The sequence below is a fragment of the Callospermophilus lateralis genome, chromosome 7 (assembly GCF_048772815.1).
Source record: "Callospermophilus lateralis isolate mCalLat2 chromosome 7, mCalLat2.hap1, whole genome shotgun sequence".
Classification (NCBI taxonomy): domain Eukaryota; kingdom Metazoa; phylum Chordata; class Mammalia; order Rodentia; family Sciuridae; genus Callospermophilus; species Callospermophilus lateralis.
Genome location: NC_135311.1, coordinates 14,628,313 through 14,652,352, shown reverse-complemented (window position 1 = coordinate 14,652,352; position 24,040 = coordinate 14,628,313). Strand labels below are relative to the sequence as shown.

The window sequence follows — 24,040 nt, the reverse complement described above, 5'->3', positions numbered from 1 at the left end:
TTAAAGAAGAAAATGTGAGATATATATATATATATATATATATATATATATATATATATATATATATATATATAATGGAATTTTAATCAACTGTAAAGAAGAATTATGGCATGTGCTAGTAAATGGATGGTACTGGAGAATATCATGTTAAGTGAAATAAGCCAGACCTAGAAAGTCAAGAATGGACGTCTTCTTATATGCAGAAGATAGCCCAAAATAAAGGAGGGATGGAATCCCAGGAAAATAGAATAGAGTTTTCTGGAATTTTTAAAATTTGTATCTTCTACAATTTGACATTTTAATACAAGTGGTAACCAAATACCAACATAGAGTTTCAAGGCCTGACTTTTCATTTGTGTTTATAATTGTACAAATGCCAAATGAAAGATCAAGACAAGAACCAATCTAGAAATAGAAGAAGAGGTGGGAAAACTGAGTCATAGCGTGGCATGGGGCAGTTTAATCTGTTCAGTCATGGCAATCAATGCCATTTTCATGCTGTGAGCAGATGTGTGATTTGGAATCTGACTTTTCACATACCAACAAGTTCCAATTTATAAACAGAAATTCTTAAGCATAAATACAAAAAGTAGAATGGTTCTGTTCCTGTTTTTATTTGTAAGGAGATTAGATAACTACATAATACTAATGTTATTATCTCCACAATGCTAACCTTATCTTCAAGTAAATTCAGAAAATTATCAAATGATACCGCTTTAATACTGACATTTGATGACTGCCTATTACAGAGTTGTGTTTGAAAGCTGGTTTTCCTGAATTAACAAACCCTTGAGACTATTAAAAATAACTTGTTCAACATACTTACATCAACAAGCATTCTCTGAATGAGTATTAATACATTTAAATAACAGACCCAAATTAAACAGTACTGGACCCTGAGGATACATGTTCCATTCTAACTTGCACACTAGTGCTTAATTTCAACAAAACCACAATACCTGTCACATTAAAATCGTATTTCTAATTTAAACATGAGTAGGCGTATAGTTATGTTTGACTTCATTCATAAGTTTGCTTTGGACTTATAGTTGCATAATAATATGAGCATAAGAAGTAAATATAGTGTCAAGTTTTGCACACACAAGTGTGTGTGTGTGTGTGTGTGTGTGTGTTTTTTACTGGGGATCAAACCCATGGTCTTGTGCATACTAGACAACTATTCTACTACTGAGCTATACACCAAACCCCAAGTTTGTATATATATTTAGTAACATACTAATAATTGATCATTTGAAGATCTGAAAAATTTTTCTCTATAAAATAGGTCCACATATTATTCAGGTGTGTAATACCAGATTTAACAATCCCAAAGAAAGATTCCTTGGAAGCTATGTCTACTCCACCATCAATAACTCTGTCCCTTAAAAAGATCTGTGTCTTGTCTATTCAATAGAGTGTAAGCGTCAAAAAATGTGCTACATCAGCAACTTGTGAACAGAAGTGCCCCTGTACACATCGGGTTCACATACACTCTAGTCATTGCTTTGAGATTTTTCTTTTCTAACGCATCCTACATCACCACTGGCAAAGCCATTATTCTGGTTATCTTAACATCTTAACATCCAAGCCCAATATTGCTTCACTAATGAATGACTGAAAAAAGTCTTAGAAAAACTGTTTACCTCTAAACATGATATTAAGCAGCAGTTAATTTGCTTAATGTGATACAATATTTTTTAATTCAGAATTTTTTGTGAGGCGCTTTTTGTTTTAATGAAAGAGGTATGGAGAAAGAGAACAAGAGTACTCCACAGTGAAGGGAGGAGATAATAGGCAAATAGTTCCATCATCAGAACCCTGAGCATACCAAGAGGAAAGAGCATCACCAGAGAAAGACTCCAGCATTGCCCATGGTCAAAACAAGAGAAGCCAAATCTGGGAGTGTATCCTGAAACCTAAAATGACTATTCATCACTCTCTTGGACTAACCATCTTCTGTTTATTGTTAAAATAAAATAAAATAAATTAGCACTATGTATTCAATAATGTATTGAATACACTATATACTATATAGTTTAGGATATATCCTATACACCCAAGGCACAGTAAGCATTCATTTGTAATCGCATCTGTTCCTCCACATTTATATTGTGAAGACACTGGTATCTTTCCTCGACTTCCATAACCAACAAGAATCAGGATCTGAACCCAGTACTTTTGATAGCAAGCCCAGTGCTTGGAGCATTTCTCTATGACCTGGTTCTCTTGAGACTCTGACCCTACAAAATAACAAATTAATGGAAATTAACTGAACTCTTTTATATCCTCAAAGTTTATAGATTATGAGGTTTTAATTACTCCCTACTAAGAATTTTTCCCACCAATAAATAAGCGCTATGTTAGGCATATTTAAGTCCTTAATGCATCTTGAGAGCTCAGTAATTACTCACTTGGAGTTATGCTATAAAGTGAGTTATAGAGACCACCTAAGACATAATCCTTGCTAAACTAGGTGGTCCTGATCAAAAGAACTGGGGATTCAAATAACAACAAATGTTGGCAAAGATGTGGAGAAAAAGGTACACTCGTCATAGCTAGTAGGACTGCAAATTGGTGCAACCACTGTGGAAAGCAGTATAGAGATTCCTCAGAAAACTTGGAATGGAACCACCATTTGACCCAATTATACCACCCCTCAGTGTATAAACAAAGGACTTAAAATCAGCATACTACAGTGATGCAGCCAAATGATTATTTACAGCAGCTCAATTCACAATAGTTACACTATGGAACCCACCAATATGCCCTTCAACAGATGAATGGATAAAGAAAATGTGGTGTATATATACAGTGAAATATTAATCAGCCATAAAGAAGAATGAAATTTTGGCATTGGCTGGTAAATAGATGGAACTGGAGACTATTATGCTAAGTGAAATAAGCCAATCCCAAAAGAACAAAGACTGAATGTTCTCCCTGATATGTGGATGCTAACACAATAAGGGGTTGGGCGAGAATAGAAGTTCATTGGATTGGACAAAGGAGAATAAAGGGAAAGGAGAGAGGATGCCATTAGGAAAGACAGTAGAATGAACTGGACATAACTTTCCTACGTTCATGTATGAATACGTGACCAATGAAACTCCACATCATGTACAACCACAAGAATGGAATCCTAATTTGAATAACTCATACTCCATGTATGTATAATATGTCAAAATACACTCTACTATCATGTATATCTAAAAAGACCAAATATTCAATTACAAAAAAAAGAACTGAGGATTCCTATAAGTGATACTTTGAATATATGGAAAAACTGAAACTTTGCCTATTTTTTAACCAATTGTCTTTTTTACTATTGAGTTTTAAGAGTTCTTTATATTTTAGTTACTAGTCATTTATCAGGTTTGTCTTTTGCAAAACATGTTTTTCCTATCTGTGGCTTATATTTTCATTCTCTTGACATTGTCTTTTATGGAGAAGAAGTTTTTAATTTTAATGAAATTATAAATTATTCTTTCATGGATGGTGCCCTTAGTATGGTACTTTAATCACCATGTTCAGGATGACCTAGCTTTTCTCTTATGTTATCTTCTGAGTGTTACAGTTTTGCATTTACATTCAGGTCTGTGATACATTTTGAACTAACTCTTGTAAAGGATGTCAGGTCTGTGTCTGGATTCATTATATCTGCAGGCAGAGATCAGTAGTTCCAGCCCCATTTGTTAAAAAGACCATCTTTTCTTCATCGTATTCCTTTTACTCCTTTGGTAAAAACCAGTTAACTATATTTTTATGGGCCTATTTCTGGGCTCTCCATTCTGTTCCACTGATCTATTTGTTTATTCTTTTGCCAACACCACTCTTCCTTGATTATTATGGATTTATAGCAAGACTTGAAGTCTAGTGGTGCCAGTTCTCCAAGTGCTTTCTTCTTTCAATATTGAATTGGCTATTCCGGGTCTTTTGATTCCCCTTATAAATGTTAGAATCAGTCTGTCAATGTCTATAAAATGCCTTCCTAGCGTTTTGATTGGAATTTTCATTTGTTTTTAATTTCCTTTTTATATTATGTAAGCATTATCTCAATTTAAAAATCTACATAATGTACACGTTCTAAAATTAGAATTCCATCTAAGGAAGAGTTAACTTGAGTTATTCCTGAGTGAACTTAACTCCATTCTCTCTCTCTTTCTTTCTCCCTCTCTCATTCTGCCCACCCACTACCTTTCCACCTTAGATCAATTTGTTTCCCTAAATCGCAAGGAGGTACATCCTGAGGGACAAGTGCCAACAGCCTTTGTAACTTTCACCGGTTCTCTAAGTTTTATGTGCTTTCAGGAAGTTACAATACTGCAAGGCATTTTGTTATAGCTCTCATGGGCTGCTGAAGGGTGATCTCCCTATACAAAGCCCAAATTTTAATTCATTTTACATTTGGTGAGCAAGGCAAGTGGCATGTATTAATGTGGTGGCACTTTAAAAGTGCCCAAATCATAAGAACCCAAAATCACACAAATGCCCAAATCACACACATGTATATGCACATGCACACCCGCCTGCACTTTAAACTTAGCATGGGGATGTGGGAAGGATTTTTAATTCTTGAATTTAGACAGAATGATAATCATAATTATGATAATAATGATGAATACTTTAGCAACAAAGACAATAATGATGATAAAAAAATACAGTCCCAATAAAGAAGATAGGACTGTTGGTAATGACTTTATATTTTGTTTGCCTATACAGATATCTTCTTTATTAATTCAATAATATTTTATGTGCTTTTGAAGTTTTCTCTAGTCACTGCTATTGTTTCCCAAGTTCCTAAAGAAAGAGATTATGTCTTTTACGTCTAGATCTTTCATTTCTGCTTTTTAATATATTTAGTAGGTATTTGTTGACTCTCTACTATGATTGTGGTAAGCCCTGGCCCTGAACTAGGCAGGCATTAAGTGTCCAGCAAATTTTTTTACTAAAGGAGAGACTTTGAACTATACATATAGGAATTATAAATATTTTGAGAAGCAGAAATATGATGTATTCTTTTCTACTTCTATAATAGCTAGTTGAGAACATGCTTAACAAAAATTATTGATAAATATATATATAATACTACAATAAAAAGGTTATTATTAGAAAAATGGTACAAAGGGTAAAAGGAATATAATAGAATTCTCATTCTGTTCTCAATTTTTCTATAGTGCTAAAGGTACTCAGAAATATAAAGTATATTAATTCATTTTTTAAAAAAATTTTTGTACCAGAGATTGAACTCAGGGCTCTTAAATACTGAGCCACATCCCCAGCCCTTTTTATTTTTTACTTTGAGAAAGGGTCTTGCTAAGTTACTCAAGATCTCACTAAATTGCTGAGGTTGGCTTTGAACTCATGATCCTCCTGCCTCAGCCTCTGGAGCCACAGGGATTATAGTCATGCACCACCACGCCTGGCTTTTTTAAAAATATTTTTAATGAACCAACTTTATTTTATCTCTGGGGCTTTATTCTAATCCTACTTAAGTTTCCTAAGTCTATTAATTTTAAAGAGAAATTATGAAAATTAAAATACAAAATTTGGGATCTTATTTTTTTGAACCATACCTGGCTCCATTGACAATCACCATGCAAGAACTAGTTCCAAAATATTTTAAAATCACAGCTCAGCAAATTTTAAAAAGCATAATGTTATTAAGCCAACCCTGAATACTAATTTTTCCCCAAAGGACTTTTCTCCAAATTCTTGTTCTAGCCCCACAGAACTAAAGTAATGAGACTTTGAAGAAATAAATAATCTTATTGATAAATAAAACCAAGAACAATGCCTGGCAGAGATTACCCAATAATTATTTGCTGAAGAATGAATAGATTAATATAGCAAAGACAAAATTATGACAGTGTTTCAGGATGCTGTGGAATTCATAACAGGTAAAGAACATACCTTGAATAACATCTCAAAATAAACTCTACTGTCATGTTTCTCTAAAAAGAACAAGTAAATTAAAAAAAAAAAAACATGAAAAAAGAACACACCTTGTGACATTTTTAAAAATCAATACCACTTGGAGAAAAAAAAATAATGAGAAGCTATTTATCTTAGACTTGAGAGTTTACTGCAGTTTTTATTATTTTATGTTTTCCAAATTCATAGTATCCAAAGTTTAAAAAGAAAAAATTTCCAAAAGTACTACATTACTCTCATTTTTAATCCATCTCCTATCTCAATTTATTGTGGGCTTAAGCCACTCAGATCCTAAGCACAATCTTGCATTATAGTAAAGCTTGCTGGATTAGCTTCCTGTGAAATGTGTCCAAAGGGCATCCCACCTATCTTTTTTTTTTTTTTTTTTTTGGTACAATGCTTTCCATTTCATATACATTATCTGATCTGAATCTAAGGGAGGCAGATGAGGAAACTGTGGCCCAGTGAGGATAAAAAATTCCTCAGGTACAAAAATCTAGAAAATGATGGTATTGGGACCAAAGTCTCACTGTGTTCTTTGCACTACATTAGGCCCATGAAATTTTATTTATCCCATGCCCTCTTCCTCTCCCACACATGGCAAAGCAGCAGAAACCTCTGAGAAACACCTCCAAAGGACTTCTCAAAGATTTTTGGGGGTGCTGAGCATGGTGATACATACCTATAATCCCAGTGCCTCAGGAGGCTAAGTAAGTAGGATTTCAAGTTCAAAGCCAGTCTCAGCAAATTAGTGAGACCCTATCTCAAAATAAAAAATAAAAAAGTCTAGGGATACAGCTCAGTGTTAAAGCAGCCCTGGGTTCAATCTCCAGTACAAATTTATATATTTCTCTCTGAGGTCTCCTTAGGTACAAAACACTAAGCCACAGGACAACTGAGTGTGTGAATCCATTACATACAGTGCCCAGAAGAATCCAGGTGTTTCAGAGTAAGTCTAAACCTGTGTTCAGGAATTTGTCTCTGAAATGCTCTTCCAATCCAGTGATACTTCATTTAGCCCAAAGCTTAGAGGCCCAAATGAGATTCCAGCTAATATGTACAAATGCTCATTGAACAAAATTAAATTAAATAGAACAGAATTGAATTGCCAAAGGTAACACACTTGAAGATTCATCAGCAGAGGTACTTAACCCTCCTGTTATAATCTGAAAAACATTTTGAAGTACCAACTTCCTTTCCTCATCCTTAAATATTTTAATTTAATGTGTCTGAAAATCCTCAGGATCAATCTGGTGTTCCAAATACACTGGTGAACAGTCTTCATTAAGAATAGTTCCTGAATTCACCAGGCACTGTGGCATACACCTGTAATCCCAGCGGCTTGGGAGGCTGAGGTAGGAGGATCACAAGTTCAAAACCAGCCTCAGCAAAAGCAAGGCACTGAGCAACTTAGAGACCTTGTCTCTAAATAAAGTACAAAATAGAGCTGGGGATGTTGCTCAGTGGTCAAGTGCCCTTGAGTTCAATCCCTGGTATCCACCCCCCAAAAGAAAACAATGGTTGCTGAATTCAATGAAGCTGTGCCCAGAGATGTTGAACACATGTCTGGACTGAGTATTCATTGTTGGGAATGAGATGATTGATTCATATATTGCAGTTTCAAAAATGGTTGGAGGTATAAAGACTCCAATGTGCCTGTGTTGCGGACAGGTAACGCTTTATGTGAGCTGGCACAAGACATTAGCATGTCAGTGGAGGTCCGTGTTTAGATGAATGTTTGCTTTCTGGATGCCTGTGAGACATGTGTTTGGGTTGTATATTTGAGGTGTAGGTGATATAAAGTCCCTGAAAGTTGATCTTGTAAAGAAATTTGGGAAAAAAAATGTCTGAGAGTTTAGGCTAATTTAAAATGATGTGACATTAATATGTGGGGGCAGATTAATTTTATTAGATCATCTATTAAAAATGCAATCACGTGGTAAAGTTGAACTAAATTTGAACTGAACTTCTTACATGTGATGGAAAATTGGCATGGCCTCAACAGAGAGGTTGAGATAAGAGGTAGGTGATGAGACTCCATTGTATTGATGCTTCCACTACTTGGACATGAAGACTGTTAAGGATTCTAAGTAAAATCCAAAATGAGATTCCAGCTAATATGTACAAAGCTTCTTCCCCATTTCCCTTACCTTTGAGGTTTTAAAGTAGATTTTTAACCAGAAACTGAGGTAGGGCCTCTGCTGCATGCTGACCCTCTACCACCAGGGGATGAAGGTAAAGGACGAGAAGAGATGCCGTCTGCCAGTAACAAGAAGGACCTAGGTCTAGCATCTCAGCTAGACATGAAGGTTCTCAAATGTCTTTCTCCCTGGAGGAGAAAGTGAAAGACTGGTCCTGGCCAAACCTTTCTTGTTCAGAGCTACAACAGATCCAAGGGATGCTTAAGGAAGCCCATTGTGCTTCACCCTCCTCTACTTTGGGTGAGGAATCACAGACAAACCCTGCCACCCGAAGAAAGTTTCAGAGAGAAAAACCCAGAAATATTTCCAGTGAGGAGTGATTGCTTCCATTTGAAGAAGATGGGCACCCACTTCAGAGTTTCACGCATGGTCAAATTCACCTCTCCTCCTCCCCCCGCCTGCCACTGGCATCATCACAGATTCCTTCACATTACATTCTGGTGTTGAAGTAATTACAGTCATGAAAGCCATTACAGCCCTCAATGCATTCATGTCCAATGTCTCTTAAAATAATAATATTGCAAGGTATTATTGTTCCCAGGTAATAAATAGAGAAGCCAGAGTGCAGAAAGGTGAAACAACTTTGCCAAGTAGTAAAAGGTAGAGCCAGAACTTATCCTGAGACTCTAAATCCCAGGCTCTGTACATGACAAAGGTTAAGTATATACCAACTGCCTAGAAATTAACCCACATCTGACATGCTGATAGATTTGCATCCAAGTGCAAAAGTAACCTCCAAGAGGGGATTCAAATCATTCCCCTAGCCTGACAAATTTACCTCCTGGTCACTGAATGAGACAGGGAATTTGACTCCAAAAATAACCAACCAACCCCTAGTGTGGAGGAGGGTGAGGTAGTTTATAGTTGAACAGTGATTCAGAGCACAGGATTTAGAGTTAGACGTACATGAGTTTCAAACACCTCAGTTGCATTTCCTCTAAGCAACTCATTTCATTTCCCTCAGCATAAATATACGTATCTATAAGATAGAAATAACGCCTTACATAACTGCGAAGATTCAAGTAATGTACATTAAGCTCAGAGTATGGGACTGGTACATACACAATAGTACTCAAATGTTAGCTTTCTTTCATTTTCCACACACAAAACCACGAATAACCACAGATACCATTAACATCCTCTGTATTGCTTATAACCATCCTTGTGATAACTTGTTCATGAAACTGCCTCTAATATCTCAGCCAGAATAAATCTTAAAGACGAACATGGAAGTTGAGGTATAGAATGGAACAAGTTCTGGATTGGTAATAGTGAGAACCTCAATTTAATTTTTAGCTCCACTATAAAATGTGCTGTGAGACCCAGAACAGGTCAGTCCCCCTTCCACTCATTTTTGACCTCTGGGAAATGAAGGGACCAAATGAGATTGCGAAGGCCTTTTTCAAGTCTCTTGTTCCTCCAAGGAAAGGAGAGGATCGGAAGGCAAACAGTCCGCAAAATGGTGCTGAACCCCCTACTGGCTCGAGCAGTGTGAATTCTCGCCTCTAATGGCTGGCCTGAGAGTTTGAGCCACACGGAAAAACTCTCTTTTCCCTTTGGATGGGACTCTGAAACCTCGGCCAGGACTCAGAGGTCCCGGCTGAAAACAGCTTCAAGTCATTGGATAACAAAGGGAAAAGTACCCAGAGCCAGCAAGAAAAGTCTGGGAAGCTGTATTTCATCGTCAACTGACTGAAAATTCCACCAAACAGCCGGCCTCTAGCCCAGCCACCCCCAAGTCTCAAGGTGAAGCCAGCCCTCATCCAAAGCTGCCTTTCTCGCAATCAAATCAGCAACTGCCTTGTAACACAGAAAGTGCTTGGTTATGTCTCTCCAAAACTCAGGACCCTCAAACAGCCCTCTAAATGCCTAGAAACCTAGCTCCTCTGCTTTGCTTTCTCTTTCCTGAACCTAGCTCTGCAATCGGCCTGTCTTGCCTGCCAACAATTTCAACTCTGCTCACACTGTTTATTGTATCTTGCAGCTGCCATGGATTCATTTACTTTGCTTCGACCTTCTTTGGTTATTAACACTCTTTCATCTTCCCTGCACAACACAAATCCAGACCCCCACCCAAAAACATGGGATCTGACATTCTGAGGCGTGTGTGCTGCCCCACTCCCCACACTTTCTTGCCTCACTTGAGACTCCCCCTGAATCTTTTAAAACTTTTTCCTGAGACATCAACAGAAGTATATTAGGAGCTTTCGTTTTCGAAAAAGAAGGGGAAAAAAAAAATGAACAAAACACAACTTACTTTCATCCAGGGGCGCACAGTTTTGGAAAGAAGGAAACAGAGGTATAATCCACTGCGATTCCCCAACCCCAAAAGAAGAATTTGTTGTGAAATGCTTCTTTTTCAACTTTGCCCGTGAAGGAGCCCAGTGGTAGGCATACATCCACAGGCTGATGCAAGATGCCTTTGAGAGAAACCTCACATTCTGAGGATTCCTGGGAAAGCGCCAGGGATCCCAGCATCCAATATATTGCACATTTGGTTTCAATTAGAAAGGGGGTTGGGGAGGGAAGAAGGAAAGTCACCAATCAGAGCTGTTTTCTGTTTAGAGACTATTTCTTTTGACCCAAGGGACCACAGCAAAGCTATAATTTACAGCAGAACCCATTCATAGAAGAAAAAATATGTATAACCATAGGACAGACTTAAAGATGTAGCTCCTTTCCGCCTTATCCCCACCGGTATCCATTCCCAAGCCCTCCACCTCCGTCTAAGACTTGGTCCTCATATCCTGTGACCCCCACACACCTCATTTTTTTTACTCGAGTTGAAGCTGTAAGCAGAACTTAAAAGTTTGGAGTCTCTTCCAATTGAAGCTTCCAGAACAGTTGGGTCACATACATGGAGCTGCTCCTTCGTGTTTTGACCATAAGAGATCAGAGCTGAGCCCTCCTCAAAAAGATTAGATTTAATTCCTTCCCCCCACTGCCTCCTTTACCAAAAAATTTGAACGGTTCTAGCGTCCATGATTCCTATTTTTTTTTTCCACTCAATTCCCAGTTGGCTGCTGCTGCCAAGGGTCTGTTGCTGTCCTGGATTCTTGCTGCTAAATGAAAACACAAGCGTTTACAAGGACTTTCTAAATTATTTTGTAAACTTTTTTTTTTTTCCTGTGGTCAGGCCCAGAGATCATGTGAAAGTGGCATGTAAGGCAACAGGGTGAGGAATCCTTGCTAGGCTCTCCATATGATAGCTGATAATCCTCTCCATCCACCCAGACTCCAGCCTTAACCTTTTAAAGCCTGGATCCCTTCTGAGCAAGCACAGAACCTGGAGGTCCTGATTCTCTGTGAGTGTAGGGAGTACAGGCACCTGAGGGAAGGGAATCCACAGAGGAAGGTAGATGCCAAAAGAGAGGTTAAGAAGGCCTCACCTACCTTTAAGAACCACCTCCTGGTAAAGGGACCTCCTTCTTTGGGGCTCTTGAGCTATCCCCAACTCTTCTCTGCTTATACTTGACATGTGATTGCACAGCCTCAAAGACTAGCAGGAAGAGAGGTGGGGCCGCCAAGACAAAGAAGGAGGGGCATCCCCATAGTAAGTTTGGAGCATGAAATGCTTCATAAAGGGAAATACCAAGCAAAGAAATCTCCAATTCAGAATGAAACTGGTAAAATTATTTTGTCTGGTTATGTACATGTACAAATATGTAACAACAAATCTCACTATTATGTATAAGTATAATGCACCATGAAATTAAAATTCAAACTGTCAATGTTAAGCCTTGAAAAGGTTCAGCCCAGCACCAATCTGAGAGTCAGAATCTGTGTTTCGTAGCTGGAAGACGATACAGAGAATGGAGAGGCTGTTCAAATGACAGCCACAGAGACAAAAGTAGAAAATGAGACTTAAGAGGGAAAAAAAAAAAAAAAAATAGACCTAGAGTTATTTTACAAACAGAAAGGTCAGTACAAAGAAAAAGTATTAAGACTCTTCAGACAACTCGCAGCATCTGATATCAGGTCTGTGGTCACTGAGACCAAGATGTTAGGCTCAATTCGTATATATTGAATTCAATGTATATTGAGCATTTATCAGGAACTTTAATGGGTGCCTGCCAAAAACATCTACAAACATCTGGTTATAGAAATAGTCCGAGAGTTCTCAGACATCCAAGCCAGGAGGGGTTTACTTCTTTGGCATTACTATAAAGAGTGCACTGTTTGTATAAACCATGATTCCAGATTTGGTGAGGTTACAGGTCAAACGTGAAAAAGAGTATAATATCTTCATGAAGTCAGCACCTAATAAAGAACAGGTACCTGAGTGCCCTCAGACACCAGTATCTAAGATGGCGCTACTCCAGAGGCAACACTGTTTGTATGTGTGTGTAACTCAGATTCCACCTTGAGTCAGAAATATTGATTTCAAAAATCCAGCCCTCCTGGGCTTGTCTGAGGAAGGATAGGCAGTCCATTAGGAATTTCCATACAGAGCAAGGAGGCTTCTGGGGAAGAACTCACTGAATGAAGAGAAAACTAAAAGGTAAAATATGGTCCAAGTGCAAGGGAGCTTAGTCCAGGGTAAGGAGAAGCTCAAAGAAAAACACTAAGTCACCAGACATAGTGGCATTCATCTATAATCCTAGGGACTCAGGAGGCTGAGACAGGAGGGGTGTAGGTTTGAGGTCAGTCTCAGCAAACTAGCAAGAGCTTGTCTCAAAATAAAAGAGCCCTGGGGATATGGTAGTTCAGTGTTAGAACAACCCTGGGTCAACTGAAAGAAAGAAAGGGGGAAAGAAGTAGGAAGAAAGAGAGGGAGGGAGAGAAAGGGAAAGAGAGAGAAAAAGGAGGGAAGGAGGCAGGAAGTAAGAAAAGGGAAGGGAGGGAGGGAGGGAGGGAGGGAGGGAGGGAGGGAACCATATCTATCACTCAAAATTATGCCTGTCACTCAAAATACCATCTCTATTATTCAGGCTATCCAGAGCCAAGTTCAAGGTCTAATCCTGAACTTTAAGAAGTAGGTGCTACCCAAACGAGAGCAAGGAAAAACTGAAAGTAATATTTCACTGAAATGTTTGAGAGACATTTAGAGTGTCAGGAGGAATCGCAGAATTTGAGCCTCAGTTTTCAGAGATGACTCTGGGCAGGGAGGGGTATACTTATTCAGTCATTGCTATAGGAAACCAGATTTGAGAAGAAAGAAAAACGGCAAATGCTGCTGCAAAGCTGAAAGAACCAATCCACGGAACACAAAGAAGAAATTTCCTGAGGATTCTCAAAACTATTTGATGGAGTTTTGAGTAAGGCTGGAATTCCTAATATTGTGGGAACAGATGTGGAGAAATACTATTTTATTACTCTTTTGTGAACGGATTTTACCCCCTGGTTGGCTCGGCTTGGGAAACATGAGTCATTGCAATCAGAATTATTTATGTTCCATAGAAGGCAATACATCCTAGTTGTGAGGACATTTTTACACTGAAAATGAATAACTGAGAAGCAAAATAGAATTCCAGTACTAGGATTTTACTAAAAATGGCATAAAAATATCTGAAATGTTCAAGATGCAGTGTTAATTAGAAGTAAGGAAATGTGCAAGATGACTTTTCAAGATCTTTTCTAGTCTTCCACCCATGATTCAAATACATACAAGTGTTGAGAACTGAAATTAGTATTTCTATATCTAAATGGCTTGCGCCTTTGTGATGCTTTAGGAAATACAAAGAATAACGGGAGTAGAAAGAATTTAATTGATTTAGCTTAAGAAACACACACATACCTTAAAATGACTCGAGTGTTCATAGAAACCAAATCTACATGGTACTTTTAAGTTGCAACAGGAGTTACAACCAGTAACCTAGTTTTATCTTCTTCTTCTTTCTCTTCTCTCTTATCCTATTTTTCCTCCATGTCTTTCCTCATGTATTCATTTTTCCTGACACTTCTGTCTCTTTCTCTTTTCTGCATATTCCTGCACATCTTGCTTTAACCTATTTCTTTTCACCAAACCAGCTCTTTCAGTTTCTTTTCATACATTCCTAAACGTTAGCCTAAAATGGCACCTTAGCTCTAAATTTTTTATTTTTTTAAAGAGAGAGAGAAATAAGAGAGAGAGGGAAATTTTTAATATTTAATTTTCAGTTTTCGGTGGACACAACATCTTTATTTTTTTTGTGGTGCTGAGGATCGAACCCAGCACCCCACTCATGCCAAGCCAGTGCGTTACCGCTTGAGCCACATCCCCAATCCTCTAAAATTTATCTCCTTGCTCCAAGTGGTTCGAAGAATTTTATTAATTGATCAAGTGTGCCTTATTTATTTCTCCTCTGCCTCTAAACAGTGGAGGCAATGGGTCAGATAACATGAATATGTCCCCAAGGGTCCACACTCATAGATGTCATTTCTCAGAAGATAGGTGTCATGTATTATAAGAGTCCCACAATAGTAACAAATAATTATGGCAAATAATTAGCAAAGCCTGACAGTCCCTGGATTTTAAAGATATTATGCCTCACTGATCCAAATCCAGAGAACATTATATAAAGTCATATTGTACATACATTTAATATAAGTGCCAATCTTAAAACCCAATTCTTAAAATGAGACTGCTTGTTATTGTATAATACATCCACAATAGACAAATCCATTGATATAGATAGATAGATAGATGCATAAAGTCTTAATATTTTAAAAAATTCAGTATAGAGGAAATTTATAGACAACAGAAATACTAGTTTTCTTAAAAGTAGAATAATCTGAATGTCCAGACAGCTGCATGTAGACTTCCTTTGGTTCTTCCTGAGTTTAGCTCATGATTCTTGATCTTAGTGTACTTAGGATTTATGTGGCAGTCAGGTGGGATGATACATGCTGCAATCCCAGCAACTTGGGAGGCTGAGGCTGGAAGATTGGGGCCAATCTTGACAACTTAGATCCTATCTCAAATTTTTAAAAAATATGAATATAAAAAGAGCTGGGGATGTACCTCCATGGTAGAGCACCTCTAGGTTCAATACTTAGTGGTGTGTGTGTGTGTGTGTGTGTGTGTGTATAAATATATATATATATATATATATATATATATATATATATATATATATATATATATATATATATTATAAATTTCCTCCATACTGAGTTTTTTAAAATATTAAGACTTTATGCTGGGCTAGGGATGTGGCTCAAGTGGTAGCTCGCTCGCCTGGCATGCGTGCGGCCCAGGTTCGATCCTCAGCACCACATACAAACAAAGATGTTGTGTCCGCCGAAAACTAAAAAATAAAATATTAAAATTCTCGCTCTCTCTCTCTCTCTCTCTCCTCTCTCTTAAAAAAAAAAAAAAGACTTTATGCCTTTGTATATATTAGTGGATTTGTCTATTGTGGATGTATTATCCATTAATAGGTAGACTCATTTTAAGAACTGGGTTATAAAATTGGTACTTATATTAAATGTATGCACAATATGACTTCACTGTATACAGTGCATATATTTATAAAAATAAATATATATGTGTGTGTATATATACACACACATATATATACATGTGTATATATACATATATATATATATGTATGTATATATATACATACATGTATTCTACTAACTTGTATCCACCAAAGCATCAGTAGTCTTTGAGTGACTTAAAGGGTTTTTTTGGTTTTGGGGAGGAACCGGGCATTGAACTTAGGGGCACTCGGCACTGAGTCACATCCTCAGCCCTATTTTGTATTTTATTTAGAGTCTCATTGAGTTTCTTAGTGCCTTGCTGTTGCTGAGACTGGCTTTGAACTCGTGCGATCCTCCTGTCTCAACCTCCTGAACCGCTGGGATTACAGGCATGCGCCACCACACCCAGCAAACTTAAAAGGTTTTTAAAAGACAGTTTTAACCCTAAGAGATTTTTATTTCCTTTATGATCTGGGGCGTAACTCTGCATGCTACCAGATGTTTTCCTGTGACAGAGTTTAGTGAAAGATGATTGAAGTTCCAAACTCTACTGAGGAGAGTCACTTTGAATGAGCCATTCTAACAGTAAAATGAGAGGGAAATGTGAACTGAACTCACAGGGTTGTGAGGGCCTGATAAGGTTCAGAAGAGATAATTTAATGAGTGCTTACCATGTGCCAGGCATTCTTCTAAAAATTTTACATGTATTACCTTATCTAATGCCCATAAGAATTTTCTGGGGTAGGTATTATTATCTCCTGGTGTCCGGACGAGGAAACTAATGCACAGAGAAGTGAACTTGTACCTGTTGGAGCTAGAATACATATGTGTGCACACATGTGCTTTGCTGACAATGAAGTTGTGTGTTTATGTGGTGGAGAGGAGATATTTCAGATCAAGTAGGACATCATCAATTCTTAGTTTTCCTGGGAATTGACGTCTTCTTATCCATACAGAAAATCATCTGTGTCATTTCCATTCCTATCCTTTTCGCACCAGAAGCCCATCATTAACTCTGTCATTGCTTCTGAGCACTTCCACCAGAACAAAAAAATGTGAGGAAAAAAAGAATTCCAAACAGTCCGCCTGGTGAATCTCCCCTGGATGAGCTAGAAAAGTCAAACAAAGAGGAAGTGGAGATTAATATTTGGCAGTAGGATTCCTATTTGTCTTTGTTTTTAACAATGCCACGTACAGTATTTCACAGCTTCGGGAACGCTTTCACAGACATGACTTCATCTGACACTCAGACAGCCCCGATATGTACTCAGCGTGGATATTAATATCCTCATTTTACAAATAAGGAAAAGGAAGCTCAGGGAAGTCGGAGCTTACCAACTTTACTTTCTGGTAAATGGCTGAATCTGAGTCTGAGTCCAGTTCTTGTGATTCTCAGTGATCCTTTTGCCCATTTGGCATCAACAACAAACCTCAGAGCCTCTAGACTTTGTCACCCGGTTCCAGTGAATGAGGGTATCTGGTCTCCCTGCCTGCTCTGAGGTTCTTTTCTTCCTTTTTCATTTCATAATTCCTTGCAGAGGGAGAAATTCTGAGAAGCAGGATGAAAAAAAAAAAAAAAAAAAAAGCCCCCAAATCTGAGAATTGTAACTGGGCATCCCCAAGAGTGAGAGATGCAAAAAGAGTTATTGAGGTGGGAGGATCTTATTTCACACCATTGTTCCAGGGATGTAACCCTTCTCTGGGCTACAAAGTGAAAACCTGCACTATCCTTAGATTTTTAAAAAGCAACTTTTAAATGTCTCTAGGGTGCAGCATCTCTCAACAGCCGGATAAACATTCAGCATCAAAAGTTCTGCTTTATATCTATCTTCAATCTCCCCTGCTGCCATTGGTATCTGGTCTCAAGCAAAAACAACTCCTGTTAGTTAAACTACCTTTCAGTTTCTCATACACCTATATGTCAGATCAGAATGGACTTGTTGCAATAGCATTATTTTCCATACTCAGGCCTAGACTGGAGCAATCATCTTATACATAATGATAACCCTTCCTATGAAATTTCTGGGCTGTGATTTTTCCAGAATCTGTGGAGGGGGAAAATGCATACTTCCCATTAACTGTCTTATTAGGGATTCAAGAGCTTCAGAGGATCATTAACTTATTTGAACCTTATTTTAGGAATTCACCCTATTTTTCTCATCTATGTGAGAGGGAGCTAGGATGATTGAGAGGATAATATCTGTAAGTGTTTATTGGGAGTAATCTTTTTTAAAATATGTATTTATTTATTTATTTTAGTTGTAGTTGGACACGATATCTTTATTTTATTTATTTATTTTTTTAATGTGGTGCTGAGGATCAAACCCTGGGCCTTGCACATGCTAGGCGAGCACTCTATCGCTGAGCCACAATCCCAGCCCCTGGGACTAATCTTATAAATAAGTATTCAAAATCATTTTGTCCTCAAAAACAACCTCTTTATAGAGACTTTGCACGATGACCTATCATTCTGCCCTTAATGTGTAACTCCATCCCATTGCCCTAAGTTACACCGTAAACACCACCTCTCTGTTTCTAATACACAACATATTTCACAGCAGAAAGGAATTTATAGCACCAATGTTATTTTTCCACATACAAGTCCAATGTGGACTGTCCAGCAGCGCTCAAACTGCCTTTCAAGATAGAGGCCAGATTCTGATTCTGGACTTTTGGGAAGGCTCAGATGTTAGTCTTATGGTTAGAATCTGTGTTCTCCAAGGTCCTTTATGTCCCAGAGAAAAACCCAGTTGCACAAAATCCTTTCATTTGAACACTTAAGAAAGTTGAGGTTAACAAAATAAATAGGAGAATAAATAAATAAAGTATTCTAGACAAATGGAGGGTTAGGGGAGTGGCTTGAGGGGAATGGAGTCCGAGGAAGATCTTCCCATGAGCTGTCAGCGGTCTTGGAGAGTACAGATCAAGGTCCACAAGTTCCATTCTTTGCTTATCCCATGGGGAGCCTGTTTCTTCAATGGAATGATGAGTAGAGATAGAGCTAATTTTTTCATTTTTCATGAGAAATCTGGAATATAGCTGAGAGATCTGGCAGAGGTCAATGAAGAGATGCATCTTGAGTCCACATCCCTCCCACATCTGAAGCTGGGGCTCCTGGATTCTCACTGAAGACTCAGCCTCAGCCCCCTCCCTGCCTTCTTAGGAGCAATCCACACCTGAGGTGGGAGGATCTGTACGTGATGGCTAGTCTGTCTGGGATTAAAGATTTACATCTGATCTTGGCTCCAATTCCAAGTTTCAACCGCATTATTAAAGTCAAGCTTGTAGATGCCTGTACATATTCTCAGTCCGCAACAAATTTGCTAATGCTCCCACCCCTACAGGAGTGGACTATAAGAATCCAGGCTTATATTAGGTAACATCTTCTTTCTTGATCATAATTGAAGGAATCAGGGAATAACACACCTAACCTAAATTGTTCTTTCAATTCTATATCATAAAACTTGAAAAAGAGATTGCAAGTCCCATCTGACTAGTTGTTTGGAAAAGAGAAGGTCTTAACCCTGAAACCATAGGTGGTAATATTTTCTGCCACACATGGACTATGGAAGCCAAGAAATTTGGCCCCCAGGTAAAAGGAATGAGGTCAACATACAGAAAAATGTAAATCTAAGTGAGTTTCCTGACATTTTTCTAGTTCCTAGTCCTGAACTCTTTCCACTTTTGGATCCAAGCAACACTCTACTTCCTTATAATATATTCCCATTTACTGCGTAAACTGTGTCAAATGGGCTTCTCTAACTTGAAATCAACATCTTTCAAGTCTGTGCAGGTGTTTCTTCTAGTAAATGAACTAACACGTCAATAGTAATAGAAAGTAGGTATTATTATTCCAATTATGACAGACAAAGAAACCAGCTAAGGGATTTGTATTGGCCTTCCCAGCAGCTGTGGCCACCAGTTCACCAACTACTTACTTGCCTGGAGCAATATTTTCCTCTTGGGATCGATGCTCTGAGCTCTACTTCTATATCAGTAAAACATACACCACATCAGGAAAAAAACACATCACACTAGGTATTTCGACAGGATTTTGTATAAAGAATTGGTCATAAAGCTGTTGGGGGGCTGACTGAGCAGAAAGAGTAACTGCAGAAAGTAGTTGCCATCCTAAGATTGAGGGAATAAAAGTGGAAGAATTGAACTTAAGAGCTACAAGAAAGAGACACCATGAAACTGAAGCTGAGATCTTTGAGGCGGTTCATGACATGGTTTCTTCTGGTACCACTGAGGAGAAAGGTTGACAGTGGTTCTGGAAAGTGAAAAAGCTGGAAGCCATAACAGACTGCCATGATAGTACGAATTTCCACCGCCAGGGCAAGGCCATTTCTGGAACAATAACACTGAGGTCAAGAAACAGAAAATGGCCCCCTCCTCTTCCCTTCCTCCAGCCTTTCAATCTCCATCTCCTGCCTTCTACTGGCAAAACCTAAAAGAAAGCCTGCTAGTAAATGAATGTGTGAATGTAGTTTGCAAAGTCCCAGTTTTGACATGACAACACAGAGCAGAGAAGAATGGATTTAGAGCTGAGAAGCAGCTCTTAGAAAGATAGTACTCTTTCTATCCACTTGTTGAACACACTTTCTACACTCATTACCAACCCTTTTCCTAAATTTCCACCTACATGCATCCTCCTTCCACCACAGTATATAGTTTATTTCTGTGTACCTTCTAGAATGTAAGCATTATTTATTTTGCTTACTTACCCCAATCCGCTATAACTATTCTCAGGGACTCATAAAATACTTGTTGAATGTGGAAGGAAGAAAGGAAAATAGGAAGGACACAGGATGGAAGGAAGGTAGGGAGATAGTGAGAAAGGGAAGGGAAGGAAGGAGGGAAGGAAGATCTGAGAACTGGAAATATCTGTGCCCTAAACAAAGAAGCCAGGAGAACAGAGAGAACACTTGTTGCCTGGTCTGAAAATCATCTCTGAGATTCAGGTGGAGGGAGATGAACATAAAAGGTTCCAGAGTACTTTAGACCATTCTGAAATGAGAAATAAAATGACAAGGGGTGAGCGGAATGCAAGAGGTCAAAGGTATCCAGGTCTTTCAGCACTTCTTATTCTAGCCCATAAGCTGAAGGAGCTGTAGCTAGTATCGCATGAGGTGTCTATTTCTCATAATAGAAAACGTAGTTGCCAGATGACTCTTAGGCATGTAGGTGGTAGTGTGGGAACAGCAGGGCATCACAGTGTGGATAGGATGGAATTGTGGAACTTGGCAGGGACCAAGTCATTCATCCCTCAGAAAAGCCTAGTGTAGACTCAGATAATTAGTCCTTATCTTCAAAACAAAGGCATACTTCCATAGGTAGAAAGAATATGATTTTTACATTTTTACATTCTTCACATCACTATGACTAAAATACCTGACAAGAACAACTTAAAAGAAGAAAGATTTATTTTTTCTCAGAATTTGCCAGTCTTAGAGTAGAGGTACCATTTGGAATTTCAGGCAGAAAGAACCAAGCCAACTAGGATATCAAGGCCAGAAAGTGAAAACCACATTTTAGAGGCAAAACATGGATACCAAACAGTGGGCAAATCATGGTTCAAGTCAAAACAAATGATGATGAAGCCCCCAAACACTAGTACCCTATGTGTGACTGAAGCAGAGAATAGAGAGAGGCATTTAGAGCGATAAAGAAGAGCAAAGAAGGAACCAGGTATCTGCCTGTAGTCAAAGAAGATAACAAAAGGATGTGGAAGAGAGATTCTGAGCTAAATGGTACAGTCCCATTAAAGACAACAGGAAGGAGGAGCCAGCTTGCTAGCTCTTGAGGAATGAGTATGAAGAGGAAAGCAGGAACAGTGAAAAAGGAACTATTTTGTACAATTTTACGGTGGAAGGCAATCAATAAAAAGATAGTAGCTTGAAATTCTATTAAGGTGAAACAAAGGACTCTTACATGCAAATTGGCATAGCGCAGTGGTTAAAAACATGATTCTGGAACCTGGTCACTTGATTTTGAATCCTAGTTCACCCTGCTTGCCATCAGGGTGATTGCAAGCAAGTTATTTAACCTCTCTTTGCCTCATTTCACTGATATAAACCCTGGGTGATTGTTGTGTGGATTAAATGTGATTTTCAATTTAAAGAAGTTAAAATAATATCTGCTTTATATGAAGCACCCCATAAATGTTAATTAGAACATAGAACATAGAAGACAGAATATATATATACACATATATGTGTATAGACATATTTAATGTATGTTAAATATATATATAGAAAAACATAGAAAGAACATAACTGTTAGGAAATTAGGAAAAGTCAAATACACTGGATAATTAAGATTTATATTTCATAATCAGAGAGATTTCTGCTTGAGTCACAGAAAAATATAAATTAAGAGCCTGACAAGGTCTTGAAGCTCATTGAGCCCAACCACTCCCCTGCCCCAATATCCATACTCTCTGTTTTATACTACAGAGAAGGAAATTGAAGCTAGAAAAAGTAAGTGGCATTGGGTTTCTCTGGCTATTAACTAGGCAAGATGAGAATCCAATCCTCCCTCTCTCTCTCTCTCTCTCTCTCTCTCTCTCTCTCTCTTCTTCCTCTTCTTCTTCTTCTTCTTTTTCCCTTCCTAGAACATAAACTCAGGGCCTTGCATGTTCCAGGCAAACACTCGAACACAGAGTGACACCCCCCAGCCCACAAAACCCAGGCATCTTGATTCCCAGTCCAGTGTACAGCAATCATCTCATAGAAAATGCTATAAAGAAGATCTGCCCATTTGATCCAAATTGAAATGATTTACCAATATTTAAAAAAAAAAAAAAAAAGAGAGGGAGCCCTAGAGAAGTTAAGGGGCAAAGGTTGCTGAGGAGCAACTGCACTGAACTAGGTGCCAATGTCTCAGTCTTGATTCTCCAGCATTTTTATTCCTACTCTGGAATTAGTTTAAAAAACCATTTCACTAGAAACAACCCACAAGCATTCAACTCTGAAACACAATATTATATGATCATAACCATCTCCAAAATGTATATTTGAGAATAATGAAGAATTCTGTGCTTCAAAGAAAAATTTAAAAGTAGAAAAAGTAAACCACACCAAAAACCTTCTGTGGAATGATAAAAATAAAACCAAAATATTGGGTAAGCTTTTTTTTTTCAAGTTTTATCAAATGATATAATTTTGGTGCATCTTATTTTGTACTAAACAGTCTCTATTGTATATGGGAAGCCAGAAGAGAATGTTGTGGTCAGAGATGGGCATATATTATTCTCAGATACACTAGACAAAATTTGGATACTCAATAGGTCAGATTATGTTTCTGATTAAACAATGTGATGGTTAAATATAGTACTTAAACCAGCAACAGATTACCAGTGGTTTGCTATTGTTCGGTTCTTCACAAAGGAGCAATTATTTGAGAAACCAGGAATGGAGGAAAGAAAGGAAGCCTGTTTTTGGAATAATATGAAAGAACTTAATTTGCAGTTTTCAGAAGGAAAGAAGAATCAAATTAAAATAAAATTGGTGCTCTGGGCTCGGGGACATAAACAGGCCCAATATTGAAAAAAGAAAAAAATATATTATGGAAATGTGAAACTATCATCATCATTTCAATTACACATTTGAAAAAAAATAAAGAGAAAATGTCTAAAATAGAACCTTTATTTGACCTGTCAACTGAAAATTGATATTTTCATTATGCTTTCAGTCAAGGATTGATTTTTTAAATACAAGGTAGACTTCTTCTCCATAAGTTGATCTGCTTTTTCCTCATAGATAGAAAAACATTTGTATCTTCTGAATTATCTTCAAAATCAAAGTCACAATCTAGCCACATCCCCTCCAAATTTTCCTTCTGTACCAAGGTTTCCTACAATCTAGTGGAAACATAATGAATCATTTGTGGATAAAAATGATACTTACTTCAAAATTATTAAGTCATGAGGACAGTATATGATTTAGATGAAATAAGATTAGCAAAAAAATGATCATTATAAAATTTGGATAAGCATTCCACAAACATATATAAATTCATAATATTATTTTCTCTAGTCTGTTTTAAGTTTTCCATAATAAAAAGTTTTACATTAATTAATTCTAAAATTGAAAAAATTCTAACTAGAAAAAGAGGGGAAGTATCATTTATTGGGCACATCAATGTGAGGTTTCTTATCTTCCAAAATACAAAGAAGATTCTTCAGCCTTCTGGAAAAGGGGGAAAAAATTAGTTTGCCTACACACGAGAATAAGACAGGCATCAGAGTTTTTCATTAACGATAATGGATGTTTGAAGACAATAAAGCAATACCAATCAAAATTCTGAAGGAAAATTATCTACCCTGCCAAAATATCTGTGAAAAACCAAAGCAAAATTTACAAGAACTTGAGAAGTTTAATTCTCATTTCCCCTTTCTGGGGATGTTACCTGAAGATTATTGAAGAAAATTGAGAATTAAAACCAAGAAAGAGGGGCTGGGGATGTGGCTCAAGCGGTAGTGCGCTCGCCAGGCATGCGTG

The 24,040-nt window shown here is 37.7% G+C and overlaps 1 protein-coding gene across 4 annotated transcripts in view; it reads right to left on the bottom strand.

Annotated features, from left to right (window-relative positions):
* Ddr2 (discoidin domain receptor tyrosine kinase 2) overlaps positions 1-10,551 on the bottom strand; it is a 145,887-nt gene extending 135,336 nt beyond the window's left edge. For all 4 annotated transcript variants that reach the window (XM_076862760.1, XM_076862762.1, XM_076862758.1 and 1 more), the window contains exon 1: positions 10,387-10,551. The gene's annotated coding sequence lies outside the window, so the exon portion shown is untranslated. The remainder of the gene's footprint in view (positions 1-10,386) is intronic.
* Between the last annotated feature and the right edge of the window lie 13,489 nt (positions 10,552-24,040).